The sequence below is a fragment of the Carcharhinus amblyrhynchos genome, chromosome 23 (genome assembly GCF_965287045.1).
Source record: "Carcharhinus amblyrhynchos chromosome 23, sCarAmb.v2.hapA, whole genome shotgun sequence".
NCBI classification, from domain to species: Eukaryota; Metazoa; Chordata; class Chondrichthyes; order Carcharhiniformes; family Carcharhinidae; genus Carcharhinus; species Carcharhinus amblyrhynchos.
Window position 1 is genome coordinate 27585110 of NC_137346.1, and position 16054 is coordinate 27601163.

Consider the following 16054-nt stretch of genomic DNA (forward strand, 5'->3'; position numbering starts at 1 on the left):
GGGATTTAGAATCCAACTTAAAGAGCAACGGAAGTATTTTTGTTACGTCTTTCTATCTAAAACAAAAGACACGTCTTAAATTCCCCTTTGAAAACGCAGCAAACTGGTGATTAAGTGAGAAAGACGCAGTTAGGTTCGCCTGAGCCAAGGCCAGAGACTTCAGATACTGCACTGCACTTGGGCGGGGGCGGGGGGGGTCTTGGCACATGGCCACTGGAATTCCTCCGTTAATTACAATCAAGAAACAGATGTTGAAGAAGGAAGAGCTGCGGCAAATGAACAACACTTAATCCAAAAATACTTTTCAAATAAATCCCATCTCTTTCCTGTGTTTTCCTTTTATGCACCTGTGGCAATTGTCCCTTTAAGGATCAATCTGCAGAGGTCACATGGGCCTGACGAACCAATCAGAGAGCAGGGGAGAGGAATCACCCTGGTAAGTGCGGGCTTCTATACTCAGTCACCTCAGGAAGCATCTAACTCAAGTTGTTGATATGCGTGACTCATGTCCAGCTTTGTGTAAGATTGTCCTTTGGCCAACTTTGCATCCAGGTCTTCAATCTTCAGGGCTTACCCAACTTGCCAGCCTGCTTAACTATTAACTTGTAATCACCATAAATAGTCTTGCCTGGTTTCAGTATGGGAACTATAGGTGCTGCCCATTCCAAGAACTGAACTGGCTGGATAATTCCCAGTTCTTCCAATAGCTTTACTTCACTGTCTATTTTTCCTTGTAAAGCACACGGTACTGCTCCCGCCCTATAGGATCGAGCAGTCATCTCTGGGTCCACACATATCTTGGCTTGCAGGCCTTTTATTTTGCCGAATTCATCCTTGAAAACACTTTTGTATTTCTTCATCGGTTCGAGCAAGCCTCCCTCCCACACTTGGAAAATCTTGTTCCAGTTTAATTTAATTTCTTTCAGCCAATCACAGCCAAAGCAGCTCGGGCCTTTGCTTGACACAATGACACAGAGAGTTGGGCAGACCGTTGCCTGTGGTGTACAGGTGCCATTGCAGTGCCCACTATTTTTAATCACATCTCCAGAACAAGTTGTTAACTTGGCCGCAGTGCTCTTCAAATTTAGTGGTTTCTCTCAAATCCTGATATGTATGCTCACCTATCACAGTAGCTGATGCCCCTGCATCAACTTCCATCTTAAAAGGCTCCCCATTTATCTGGAGTATTACAGTAATAAGGGCCATCCTGCCTGCTTTTTGATTTAACAGTGAGTGAAAATGTCATCATTGTTGCTAGACTTTTCCACACTGTATACTGGTGATTCATTATTTAATCGGGTACTCAGTAAATGTGACTTGGCTGTATACCTCTCCTATGACAAAAGAAATACAGCCTCCTTTGAACTGCAGGATTTCAGGGAGTGGTTGTCTCCATATCAGTAACATTCCATATCAAACTTCGCTGATTGATTACCTCTTCTAAATCTTCTCGGCCTATTTGTGGCTGAACTCATTTCCCACCTTGAAACTTCTTTGTTGGTTTTGGTGTCACTGTTGACTGCCCTGCCCCAACTATCAATGGCACCATTTTGCATGCTCTGTAACATATGTGCTCTGTAACACGTGCTCTCTAACACATGGGCTCTCTAACACATGTGCACTCTTTTCAGTGTTTCCTATCGCCAGCGCTATCTCCATTACTCATTTAAAATTTGTACCAACCTCTGCAAATAAACTCTGTTGAATTGTCTCGTTATTCACCCCGCAGAATGATCTGTCCCGTAACATATCATTCAAGGTGGCTCAAAAATTGAAATACTCCAATATCCGTTTCAATTTAGTGATATAAGTCATAATTGTTTTGGACTGGGGCTCTCCCTCTTGAAATAAACTTGAATCTCTGGAGCATGACTGATGGTTTAATCCGGAAATGTGACTTCACCAATTCCACGAACTCATTGAGTGATTTGGAGTTGGGCACACTTGGGGCAGTGAGACTGTGAATCAGATTATAATTTTGGGTACCACACGTACTCAGGAGAATTGCCTTGTGCTTCACCTCCTCCCCTATTTTGTTCGTTTGGAAATCAAACCCAAGGTACTTTATATATTGTGTCCAATCCTCCATGGAGGAGTCAAATGGATCTATCCTTCCAAAAAGGGCCAGCTGGGTAAATACTCTTTTCTTTTCTCAACTTCAATGTAAACTAGATGCTCACAGTCTGAGGATTTATTTTTATCCTTGTCGCCAAATGCAAAGATGCTCATTTGCTCCTTTGGGGAAAACACAACTTGTTTATCTACAGATTAAACTATACGGAGGCTTGTAGCTTCATGGCTGTAATCAGCTCCCAAGAAACTGGGGATGGAAGCTCCACGCTGTTCCCCGATTGGTTCCCTGGGTCATATGACCCTTAATCTGCTGATTGATCCTTAAAGGGACAATCACCCAAAACACCCTGACTTGACGCTACTGCAGCCATGGGAACAGGTGCACAAGTCAGGTCAGAGAGTCATTACAGGTGCAGAAGGAGGCCACCTGATCCATCAAATCCACAAACAGGATGGACGGGACACCACCACCCCCTCTTGCTGGCGGTGGAGACGACGAGCTATTGGCCACCAGTGGGAACCTCAGGTCCCGCTGATGTTGACAGTGTTCTGGGTGGCTGACATCCTCTCCCACTTCAGAGAATGGGGGAGGGATCCAGTCCCAGAATTACCTTCAAAGACAACCTAGACGAACATTCTTCCTCATTCCCAGGGTGTCCCACAGCAGCCAGAATTACCTTCAAAGATAGACTAGACTAACATTCTCCCCGCTAACACCCCCATTCCCAGTGTGCCCCAGAACACCCAGCTGCTGCTTCCATCCCCGATGTCGATGATATGCCAGATGCTAAGGGGACTATGAATGGCTGCTCTGATTCGAGGCACAGAGCAGCGACTTTACAAACAAGACATCAGGCCCTAATTTTTATCAACTTGTCTTCTGAATATGTGGAAAGGAGCACATTGCTTCTTCTTTAATAAGTTAGCTGAGGCTTCAGCATCCCTCCTCACACACAGAAAAATCTTATTTTTTTGCCCAAAAACATAAAGACTGACAGATCACAAATCCTGCTCAAAAATCGGTGACTAAATAATTCCCTAATGCATCACTGAGTCATCAGGTTGACAAAGATACATGTGGGGTGCTTTTAATCTGAAATCACAGTCCGTGTGCTGACTCACCAGATCAGTCATCACTTATTTTGAACACTGAAACTTCGGGTTGCCAGGTATTAAAAGGTTTTCACCATGACGACTGCCAGGAGAGCAGTGACGAGCACCAATCAAAAAAGGTGGATGCACAAATCGCAGGAGCTCTACCGTCAGAAAATGAGAAGGCAGCAAAGGTTAACGCAGGTTCATCTTAAAGCGACAAATGGGACGCAGTAATTAACTGACGCCTGACAAATCTCCCCCATCCCCCCAGTTTCGGTTTGTTGTTTTGTTTTGTGAATCTTGAAAAAGTGAAGTGAAAATGTTAAAATAATCAGCAAATGCTGCACTTTACATATCTACTACCCCCTCACCCTCCCCGCTCCACCCCAGGCAAAGATGCCCACCGTATTAGGTTGTGCTCACGGTAAGGTTAGGTGAAAGTACTTGACTACATCACTGATGTGTGTTAATTTTCTTCCTAAAAATTGCATGTTTTCTAAATATTCCTTGCCACTCCAGATTTATGTATTCGTGGTACCCGTCTTAGCAGGGACTGGTGACAGCTAGCCAGATAGACAATCAACACCCCCCCCAACCCCCACGGCAGCACTGTGGCACACAGGGGGCAGCACGCTGACACAGTTCCAGCCTCAGGTCACTGTCTGTGCGGACTCTGCACATTCTCCCCGTGTCTGCTCTAGTTTCCTCCCACACTCCAAAGATGTGCAGGTTAAGTTGATTGCCCATGCTAAACTGCCCCTCAGCTTCAGGGGGATTGGTGGGGTAAATATGTGGGGTTACAGGGATAGGGCCTGGGTGGGGTTGTTGTCAGTGCAGGCTTGATGGGTTAAATGGCCTTGTTCTGCACTGCAGGGATTTCATGAATGCCTCCAGGCAGCAAGAACTTCCATCTTACCCTCTGTTCTTCTAACCCATCCACATAATAGACTTTGGATCAACAACCCCCAACTTTTATCCAGCACTTCCTGATACCATCTCCCAGTCAGTTCACCAACGTTCCACCCTATTGTTGTTCTCCCACTCAATAAAGCAAGGCAAAAAAAAAGCAACACTACAATAATATCTAATGTTCCACGAGGCCCCCCTGCTGCCCCATCCCATCAATCACGTTTACACCACACAGCTTTCCAAAGAAACACTCTCTTTTCCTCTTTTAATTCCTTCTCTGCAACTTCTGAGACTAGGCTGCCAAGAAAGGCAACTGTTCTGACTCAAAATAATGAGCTGTTGTCGACATTTCAGCAGCAACATATTTGTTGTTAAGTGGGGAAATGTCGCACACAGTCTGAATGTAAACCATCACCAGGCCAGATCAGCTGGAGAAATCTAGGTCTGAACCAGATGTCGTGAAAGCAACCTGTTTTTGTCCCTGTGTGCTTTCTGAGGTCGCACCTGAGGAGACTGGAACATTCTGGGCACAGGGTGTTCCAACGGACCCTGCCTAACAACAAGGGGGGGAGGGGGACCTTCTTTGAGTGTTTTTTTAAAGTTTATTTATTAGTGTCAAAGGTAGGCTTACATTCACACTGCAATGAAGTTACTGTGAAAACCTCCTAGTCACCACACTCTGGCGCCTGTTAGGGTGCACTGAGGGATAATTTAGCATGGCCAGACCAGCATGTCTTTCGGACTGTGGGAGGAAACCGGAGCACCTGGAGGAAACCCACGCAGACAAGGGGAGAACATGCAAACTCCGCACAGGCAGTGATCCAGCCGGGAATCGAGCACAAGTCTCCGGCGCTGTGAAGTAGCAGTCTAAGCACTGTGCTGCCCTGTGCTCAGCCCAGGTCAGTTCAAGTCAGTGGGTTTTTAATCACAAAAGGAGTCAGGAGCAGGAGAAGAAACGCCATGCAGATAAAGTGTTGCTATTAGGCCTGAGGAACGGGGTTGCGAGAGATCCTGTCTCTCCCAGGACGGAACTGTCCTTATTCCTAATCTCATGGAATTTTGCTGTGTCAGTACGTCCAGTGTGGGGAGGCTACTGGCCTATCAGCAGGTAGAGGTCCAAGTTGGCTTGTGGCCTAACAAAAAAAGTCTTGGTAGTTTTCTTCCCCCTTACAGAAGAAGACTATTAGGCCAAGGGGAGGTGACGGCCGAGTGGTATTGTCACTAGACTATTAATCCAGAAACTCAGTAAACGTTCTGGGGATCCGGGTTCTAATCCTGCCATGCCAACTACTGGAATTTGAACTCAAGAAAAACATCTGGAATTAAGAATCTACTGATTGTTGGAAAAACCCATCTGGTTCACTAATGTCCTTTAGGGAAGGAAATCTGTCATCTTTACCTGGTCTGGTCTACACGTGATTCCAGAGCTGCAGCAATGTGGTTGACACTCAACTGCCCTCAGACAACTAGGAATGGGCAATAAATGCTGGCCAGCCAGTGACACCCATGTCCCCCAGATGAATTTAAAAAAACTACAAAATCTTTCAGGAATGGGGTTGGTGGGATGGCAGAAACAAGCACTTGCTATTAAATGATGCAATCTTTCCCCCAGGACAATCTTCAGCTGAAGAAAAGTTAAAGAGCAGAGGTAATCAGGTGGTGTACAGATAGAATTCAGTCCACATTAAAGTTGTATGTTTACTTTTTATTTATATAATATAAATTCCCTTGTCCACATTTATAATAGAAGCAGTCAATATAAACAGTTCACACTGTAATTCATTCTGCTCTCCCTCAAGTGGTGACATTACAGCGCCATCACTGGCGGGTGGTGTATTTGCAGCATGACATGTTTACATATAGAATTTCCATTGTAACCGCACACATTATAAGTTATTGTAGGGAAACTTCTGCTTCTATTCCCTTCACTCTTTTTACTTCTCTCTCCACCTTTTTTATTTCTTCCCTCTTGAGTGGGATGTAGCTCAGTGGAGCAACAGTCTCGCCAAGAGTCAGAAAATAGTGGGATCTCGTTTCACTTCACAGACAATTACATATTATTGATCAACACCCCAGTTTTAAGTTTGTTTGGTAGTGTCACAAGTAGGTTTACATTAACACTGCAATGTAATTATTGTGAAAATCCCTTAGTTGCCACACTCTGGTGCATGTTCGAGTACGCTGAGGGAGAATTTAGCATGGCCAATGCACCTAACCAGCATGTCTTAGTGTCATAGTGAGAATTATGTGTTGAAGTGTTAGACCGAGGCCCTGTCCCTCCTCTCAGGTGGATTGGAGAGATCCCATACTACTATTCCAAAGGGGAGTTCTTCCCAGTGTCCCCCAACCAAATTATTAAAACAAATTACCTGGATCATTGTCACATTGCTGTGAGTGGGACTGTGCTGTGCACACGATGTTTGCTGCATTTACCAAATGCCAAAAGTACTTCATTGGCTGTAACAGCATCATGGTGTTCTGAGGTTATGAAAGGTACTACATATTTGCAAGGGACAGGGGAAAATGGTGGTGTAGGGGCAATGATACTGGAGTAGTGAGGCAGGCTCTGCCAAATGGCCTGTGGACCCCGTCTCAAACACCACCAAACGGGAGGTGGAATTGAAATTTAATTAATGAATTGAAAGCTTGAAACAACTGTGGGGCCGGTGTCCCTTCACCAAATTTAGATTTATTTACATAGTAAGTAACATCAGACAGATACTTCCTCGTACAGCGCATAAACCCAAGTGCCAGTAACCCTGACATTCCACATTATGTACACATGCAGGTCTCCCTGACTGGACACGCCTTCACTGCCTTAATCTGGGAGCACACATTCTAAGACGTTCTAAAGTCATTACAAAACTAATCTTAGTAATGGTGCCATGAAGCTACCACCAATGGTTGGAAAAATCCATAGGCCGGAATCTCCCAATTGGCTCCTGCCTGCAATCCCTTTGCCACGGGTTCCCCACCACTGGCCAATGGCGAGGCACCTCGCCATGGCAAAACTGCCGTGGCAGCCGTGTGGAAAATCTCACACGTAATTTTTTTTAGGAAAGGGAATGTGCTATCCTTACCTGGTCTTGCCTTTGTGTGAGTCCAATGCAGTTAACTCTTAACTTCCCTCCAAAATGCCACACTGTTGTACCAAACTGCTTCAGATACCACATGGACTGCAGCAATTCAAGAAGGTGGCTCACCACCATCTTCTCAAGGGCAATCAGAGAGGGGCAACAAATGCTTGGTAGTGTGCCCACATCCCATAAAAGCATGAAATATATGATTCTTTTTCATGTACTCGCTCTTGTACTTTGGTTTACACAGGTTTTAACCCATTGAAAAATAAACAGATTAATGCCCAAATACTAACGGCACGCACTGGAATGCATGCCCAGCATGTTAAGGTGTCACATGTGAACAACGGTGATTTGAATTTTGACTCTCATGCATCCATGTTGTCTTTTGAGTCATCAAGATGAAATAGTGCACTGTACGCCACACGAGACGAGAGGGTAGGCTTTTCAATAATGCAGGGAAATAGAAAACTATAATACACAGTGGATTGCATGGGCCAGATTTATGGAAGCGATGAAAGAAATTTTTTGTTTGGCCAATATAATGTTTTTACCCTCAAGACAACATTAATCCTTACAAACATTTTTAAGTCCTTGCATAAGCCCTCTTATATAGTATTCCCCTGTTCTGTAATTAAAGATTCGAAAAACAAGAAACAGCAGCTCTTTTATTGCAGTAGGAAGGGGCGGTTAATTCAGCATGTTGGTAAAACACAAGCATCCCACTGCAATCTCTTCTTGGAATCAGTAACCTGAGTTGCATTACCAGTTCTATGCCAGTACAAAAGCGGCTCTCGCTGGGGTATAAAGGTCATTCTGGCATTAATGATTGTAGCACAAATCTTTGCCAGCATGTACTTGCTGGCTTCCAGTTTCCCAAGTTTCGAAACATTAGTGTTGGACACAGGGGTGGGGGTTATGTCACAGGTACAAGTCAAAACGCACAGGTACAGAACCATGAAGGTCACACAGTGGGCTCACAGCTGAATTCTTGCCACGTTCTCCAGCTAGATGAGAACATGCACTCGGAATGTTAACTTGTAAAATGGATCACTGGTAATGGATAGGTACAGGAGCAATGAGAAGACCTCGCTGTGGTAATAACATCCCAACCTGGGGAGCAGAGAAGGCAGGGTGGCATCAGTTAGAGAAGAGTTGGGTCATGTGGGTATGGGTGATCCAAGTGAGGTTTCAAAAGTCAAGTTGGGGGTGGGGTGGGGCGGGGCGTGCGGGGGAGCTGTCACAAGGTTTTGACAAAGGAGTTCCAACACATGAGTCAGGTGGGAAACGGGCAGAGGCAGAAGGAAGAAGGGATTTGTATTTTGGGTCATTTTGAACCTTTTGCCAACAAAGAGTTTACGAGACTGATTGCTGGAAGGAACGGGTTTTCTTATGAGAAAAGGTTGGACAGACAGTGGGCTTGTTTCCACAGCAGTTCAGAAGAGTGGGGGGGCGGGGGTGGTGACTTGAGGTGACTTTATTGAAGATCCTGAACAGTCTTGGCAGGTAAATGTGGAAAGGATTTTTCCTCCTGTGGGGAATCCAGAACTAGGGGTACTGTGTTAAAATCAGGGGTCACCCTTTTAGGACAGAGATGAGAATTTTTTTCTCCCCAAAGGTTGCATGACCTCAGAAGGCAGTGGATGTGGGGTCAATTTTCAAGGCAGAGGTAGGCAGATTCTTGCTTGGCCAGGGAATCAATGGTTTCTGGGGTGGAGCAGACTGGGGCTGGGCAGGGGGAGGGGTGTTTCATAGCTGAATGAGTGCTACAGGAATGCTCAACAAACTAGCGATGGACAGGATGAGTGACGGGTCGATGGGCCGAATGAATATAAGTAGACAGTAAAGGTGGGGATGGGGGAAGAGGAGAGGGAGGGATACCCCGAAGCTATGGAAAGATCCTGGTATTTTTTTGATTAACGAAGCTCCCAAGTCATTTCTGGTTTGGCTTCCAGTGGCCCTTTTAAATGGGGAAGTTAAACGGTAACAAAATAATAAAGAAATACATACAGCACCAAACATTTAGACTACAGGAAATGAGTGGGGGATCATAGATCATAGAATCCCTACAGTGCAGAAGGAGACCATTTGGCCCATCGGGCCTGCTCCGACAACAATCCCACCCAGACCCTATCCCTGCAATGCCGTCTATTTACACAGCTAATCCCCCGGACACTAATGGACAATTTATCATGGCCAATCCACTTAACTCATACATTTTTGGACTGTGGAGGAAACTGTGAGGCTCCCGAAGGAAACCCGCACAGAGACGGGGAGAATGTGCAAACTCCACACGGACAGTGACCCAAGCCAGGAATCAAACCCAGGTCCCTGGCACTGAGAAGCAGCAGTGCTAACCACTGTGCTACTGTGCCACCCTAATGGGGTTGCTCTGTCAACTTCTTACCTTACTGAATAAATGACAGTTTCTTAAACCATTCCGCAGGGAAGTATTGTCAGAAGCTGATGATTTGCTTTCAGCGCAGTGCTATGACAGCTGAGACATGTGTGGACATTGGCAAACTCCGAGGAACAACTGAGCTAAGACAAAGCATCGCATCGAGCATCGATAATAGAGAAAGGCTGATAATCCTCACATTCATTTATGATTTACTGTTGAGCCTGTTCTTGCAAACCAGCCTGGAAAGAGCATTCAACATTGGACTATAATATATAGTCAGGTGAAGAAAATCTCTTCAAAATCAGAGTTACAGAAGCTGCAATGATTTTCTGAAGAAGAGTCAAACAGACTCAAAACGTTAACTCTGTTTCTCTCGCCACAGATGCTGACAGACCTGCTGGGTTGGTCACCATTTTCTGTTTTGTGTGTTCTGGATTTTATAGTGGAAGCAGAAAGAAAGCGGTCATTGTACAGCAGAGTGCTTGTTATCATGTCAATTTGTAACATAAGAATAGGAGCAGGAGTAAGTCCACACCTCCATTCAGCCAGGTCATAGCTGACCTTCAACTTCAACAACATTTCCCTGCACCCTCCCCCTTTTCCTTCATGTTTTTAACATGTAGGAATCTATCAATCTCAGTCTTGAAAGTACTCACCAACCGAGTCTCTATAGTCTTCTGGGGTAGTGAATTCCAAAGATTCACTATCCTCTGAATGAAGAAATTCCTCCTCAACTCAGTCCTAAATGACCTGCCCCTTTACTCTGAGACTGTGTCCCCTGGTTCTAGTCACACCAGCCAGTAGAAATATCCTTCCTGCATCTACCCAGTCGAGCCCGTTAAGAACTTTTTTTGTTTGAATGCGATCACCTCTCATTCTTCTAAACTCTAGAGAATGAAGGCCCAGTCTATTTAATTGGCCCTCTAAGGACAATCACTCCATCCTAAGAATTAGTTTGGTGAACGTTTGCTGCACTCCATCAATGACAAGTATATCTTTCCTTGGACAAGGAGACCAAAACTGCGCACAATACCTCAGGTGCTGCTGCCACACCAAGGCTTTACATTATTGCAGTAAGACATCTTTACTCCTGTACTCAAAACCTCTTGCAATAAAGAACAAAGAAAATTACAGCACAGGAACAAGTCCTTCAGCCCTCCAAGCCTGCACCGACCATGATACCCGACTGAACTAAAACCATCTACCCTTCTGGGGACCATATCCCTCTATTCCCATCCTATTCATGTCGTTGTCCAGAATTTTAAAATTCACTATCATTTCTGCTTCCACTCCCTCCCCCAGCAGCGAGTTCCAGGCACCCACCACTGCCCGTGTAAAAAACTTGCCTTGTATATCTCCTTTAAACATTGCCCTCGCACCTTAAATCTATGCCCCCTAGTAATTGACTCTTCCACCCTGGGAAAAAGCTTCCGACTATCCACTCTGCCCTGTGTTGTCGACTTCTATCAGGTCGTCCCTCAACCTCCATGGTTCCAGTGAGAACAAACCAAGTTTCTCCAACTTCTCCTCACAGCTAATGCCATCCATACTAGGCAACATCCTGGCAAATCTTTTTTGTACCCTCTCCAAAGCCTCCACATCTTTCTGGTAGTGTAGTGACCAGAATTGAACACCGTATTCCAAGCGCGGCCTAACATAGGTTCTATAAAGCTGCAACATCACTTGCCAATTTTTAAACGCAATGCCCCAGCCGATGAAGGCAAGCATGCCGTGTGCCTTCTTCACTACCTTCTTCAGCTGCGTTGCCACTTTCAGTGACCTGTGTACCTGTACACCCAGATTCCTCTGCCTTTCAAAAATCATAAGGGTTCTGCCTTTTACTGTGTATTTCCTATCTGTATTAGACCACTCAATATGCATTATCTTACATTTGTCCGGATTAAACACCATCTACCAACTCTCCGCCCAAACCTCCAACCGATCTATATCTTGATGTATCCTCTGACGGACCTTATCACTACCCACAAATCCACCAACCTTTGTGTCGTCAGCAAAATTGCTATTCAAACCAGTTACATTTTCCTCCATATCATTTATATATATTACAAACAGCAAAAGTCCCAGCACTGATCCCTGAGGAACGCCACTTGTCACAGCCCTCCATTTGGTAATGCATCCTTCCACTGCTACCCTCTGTCTATGACCGAGCCCGTTTTGTATCCACCTTGCCAGCTCACCTCTGATCCCATGTGACTTCACCTTCTGCACCAGTCTGCCATGAAGGACCTTGTCAAAGGCCTTACTGAAGTCCATGTAGACAACATCCACTACCCTACCCTCATCAATCATCTTTGTCACTTCCTCGAAAAACTTGATCAAGTTAGTGAGACATGACCTCCCCTTCCCAAAACCATGTTGCCTCATACTAATACGTCCACTTATTTCCAAGTGGGAGTAAATCCTGTCTCGAAGAATCCTCTCCAATAATTTCCCTACCACTGTCGTAAAGTCCAACATACCATTTGCTTTCTTAACTGCTTTATCTACTTGCATTTTCGCTTTCAGTGATTTGTGAATAAGAACAAATGCTTTTGAAGTTGAGCAATTCCCAGTCTCTCACCATTTAAGAAATAGGAGGTAATGGCCTAGTGATGTTATCTCTTGGGTATTAATCCAGAAACTCAGCTAATGTTCTGGGGTCCAGGTTTGAATCCCGCATGGCAAAGAGTGGAATTTGAATTCAATAAAAAATATCTGGAATTAAGAATCTATTGATGACCATGAAACCATCGTTGATTGTTGGAAAAACCCATCTGGCTCCTTTAGGGGAGGAAATCTGTCATCCTTACAGCATTGTGGCTGACTGTCAACTACCCTCAGACAAAGAGGGATGGGAAATAAATGGTGGCCAGCCAGTGACACCCATGTCCCACGAATGAATGAAAAAAATTGCTCTGCCTTTCTCTTCATCCTACTAACCTGCACACCATCGCTTTTTTCCATATTATATTCCAGCTGCCAGATATTTGCCCAATTGCTTGACTATGAAATGTTAAGAGGGGTGAATTATCTTGAGCAGGCTTATAAACTGCTGTCAAACTAAAACAACATGGCTTAAAGCCTGGCTGAAAGAACTGAAGCCATTACCAAGTCCCTGACATCTGGGTTCAGCAGTAACAGTTGCAGCAGCTCCTCATCCAAGGACAGTGCTGATAGGCATACATTCCATGTACGTGTGCCATGTCATTAGATATCTACATAAATAGGGTGGATTCAGAAATTTGATAGAATCTAGTTGGGTCTGTAGCTAATAAAATAGAGCACAGACAAGGTTGATGAATGGAATTATAGAAGGGTTTAGCCAAAACTTCCAAGTGGGCTGAACCTCTGCATATCAAATCCAATATAATTGATTGCAGGATATTAAAAGTACTATACATAACAAGTAGTAAGTGGGTCACTGCATTTGATTTCAAATTCTGGCAATACTGGTTTACCTGTAGATGGCACTACAATAGATGTTTCCAAAGTTATCTAAAGCTACGAACACTATAAACATGGGGGCAGTGCACGTGAACTGTGAGGCCTTCCTCCTTGTTGCAGCTCACTCACCAGGTGAGTGTTGGAGCCAGCATGTGACATATGTTTCTGTTCTAAGTCTTTTTTGGACTGAAAGAATGTTCTAGAAGAAATATCAGGGGCCCTGAATGATGCAATGCTTTGCAAAGCTCCACAACTTTTGCCAGCACTCCTCCATGAATATGGATGGTGAGCTGGAGGAAGCAGCAATGGTGAGTTACTGTGCACGGGCCATGAGGGAGAATGAGCAGATACCTTGCTCTCTTCTTCATCTACTGTTAGCAATGCGAGTGTGAGCTGTGCCTCACTTGGCAGGGCTCTCATGTCTTGAGTCGAAAGATTTTGGGTTCCAGTCCCATTCCAAGTCTTTGAGTAGAAAAAAATCACGGCTGACACTTCAGCACAGTTGCGAGGGAGTGCTGTTAGAGGTGCCATCCTTCAGATGAGATGGCAAACTGCAGTCCCCTTGGGTAAATGTAAAGGCACGGGCCGGAATTCTACCGTCCCGCCATGGGATTCAGAGCAGACGAGGGGCGGACCATGGAAAGGGCCGTTGACCTCATGCAGGGTTTTACAGTTTCGGGATGAGCGAGGCCGTAATAATCATCCTGATTATTATTCTTGCTGAGAGAACAGACGCTGAGGCCTCAGCCACTTTGGAAGGAAGCTCGCAAATAATTCCTCTTCAAATGAAAACACAGCACCAGGGACCCAGGTTGGATTCCCAACTTGGATCACTGTTTGTGTGGAGTCTGCACTTTCTTCCAGAGCCTGGGTGTGTTTCCTCGGCTTCGGTTTCCTCCCACAGTTCGAAAGACATGCTGGTTAGGTGCACTGGCCATGCTAAATTCACCCTCAGTGTACCCGAATAATAGTACACATAAATAAATTTGTAAACAGAGAAACTCTATGTCAGTCCCGTAGTAATCTCAAAAACTGCAGTTTCCAATCCACCCAGTTCTAAGGTTCCATTAATGGCTCATTAATTTCATCCACTTCCAAGTTCCTTTAGTCGTGATTAAAATGATTTCCTTACCAAACAGATTATAAAATTCTCTGCATTGTGATTTCATATAGATCGGTGTTTGGAACATTTCATCCTATTGGGCATGAGTGCTTCTTTAGTTAAGGGCAGCCGCTTGTGCTGAGATTGGGATACCTCCCCATCCTTCACCCAGCAACGCTGCCAAGGCAAGGCCTCTCCAACCCCTCTGACAAAGAATCATCCAGACTCAAAATCATTAGCTCTATTTCTCTCTCCACAGCTGCCGTCAGGCCTGCTGAGATTTGACAGGATTTTCTGTTTTTGTTTCTGCATTCCAGCATTCTCCAACAAAGTGCCTGGGTAACTCACGTCATTCTCAACCCCAGAAAAACACTTCCAGCTACAGTACAATGTGTCATAGTCATACAAAACTACCAACTTTCAAGCATTGCGTGTGATAAGTCATCTACTGAGTGCTGTATATATAATCACAAGTAGTGGTGACTAAAACGATTGCAGGGTTCCTGTCCTATAAGATTCTACCCAGTCAATCACAATGTCTCTTTACTTCCACCTCTGCTCTCCAACCTCTTCACTCTTGTCCCCCATGAATGCCTCAGCAGCCCGGGGAGTTGCAGTTAACACAAGCTGTCTCTCAGTACCACTCAAAGTGGGAGGAAAGGCAGACATTTGACAGAAGCAGACATTTTACAGAGAACAGATCGACAGGAGAATGACGAGACAGAAATATGAACAGAACATTAGATAAAACCGCTTCAGAAAGTATAGCAGCGAGCTACAGGACTGCAATCTGACAAGTGAAAGTAAAGTTAGCAACTGATTAGGAAATGACAACAGGAAATGCTGGAAATGCTCAGTAGATCTGGCAGCAAGTGTGAAGAGGGAGGAAGAGTTCTCATTCCAGGCCAGTGAGCTTTCATCAGAATTGGGAAAAAGTTAAAAGTGTGAAAGGTGGGTGGGAGGGGAATAAAGGTGACGGGGTGTAGGGCACTTGGATTAAGCAACAAAATGTCTCATGGTGCGGGGCCAAAGGGAGTGGCGATGGGATATGTGAAGAAACAAAACATAGAGCGAGAGGAGGTATGAATGGCAGGATTGTAGACAGAATCATAGAATCCCTACAGTACAGAAGGAGGCCATTTTTCCCATCATATCTGTAACAATGACAATCCCAGCCAGGCCCTATTGCTGTAACACCACACATTTACCCTGCTAATCCCCCTCGGCACTAGGGTCAATTTAGCATGGCCAATCAACCTCAACCCACACACCTCTGACAGTGGGAGGAAACCAGAGCACCCGGAGGAAACCCACACAGACACAGGGAGAACGTGCAAACTCCACACATAGTGACCCAAGCCAGGAATTGAACCTGCGTTTTTGGTGCTGTGTGGCAGCAGTGTAATCACTGTGCTACCGTGCCTCCATCTGAAAGGAAAGAAAAGAGAAACAAGAGAAAATCTCAAACCAGCACTAAAAACGAAGTAGGGCTGGATCTAAAATTGTTGAACTTGATATTGAGTCTAGAAGGCTGTAGTCTCCAGTGTAAAGATTCATGGGGGGTGGATCTAGAATTAGGGGGCGTATTTTCAACATAGAGGGCTGGGCCACCGGAGACAGAGTTGATGGAGAATTTTGTTTCTCAGGAGGTCAGTAACCTTTGGGATTCTCTACTTTAGGGAGCAATAGAAACTGGGTCATTGAAGACGGTCAAGGAAGAGTTCAACAAATTTTTTGACTGACGAGGAAGTCAAGGGTTAAAGGGTCAGGTAGGAAAGTGGAGTTGGGGCAACAATCAGATCAGCCTTAATTGTGTTGAATAGTGGAGCTGGCTAGACTACAGTGCAGAAGGCGGCCATTCGGCCCATCAAGTTTGCACCAACCACAATCCCACCCCGGCTCTATTCCCATAATCCCATGCATTTCCCTAGCTAGTCCCCCTGACACTAAGTG

At 45.0% G+C, this 16054-nt stretch overlaps 1 protein-coding gene across 2 annotated transcripts in view; it reads right to left on the minus strand.

Moving 5' to 3' along the window:
* Positions 1–16054, minus strand: part of LOC145357334 (cytosolic arginine sensor for mTORC1 subunit 2) — a 228527-nt gene that overhangs the window by 93826 nt on the left and 118647 nt on the right. The window lies entirely within an intron of this gene.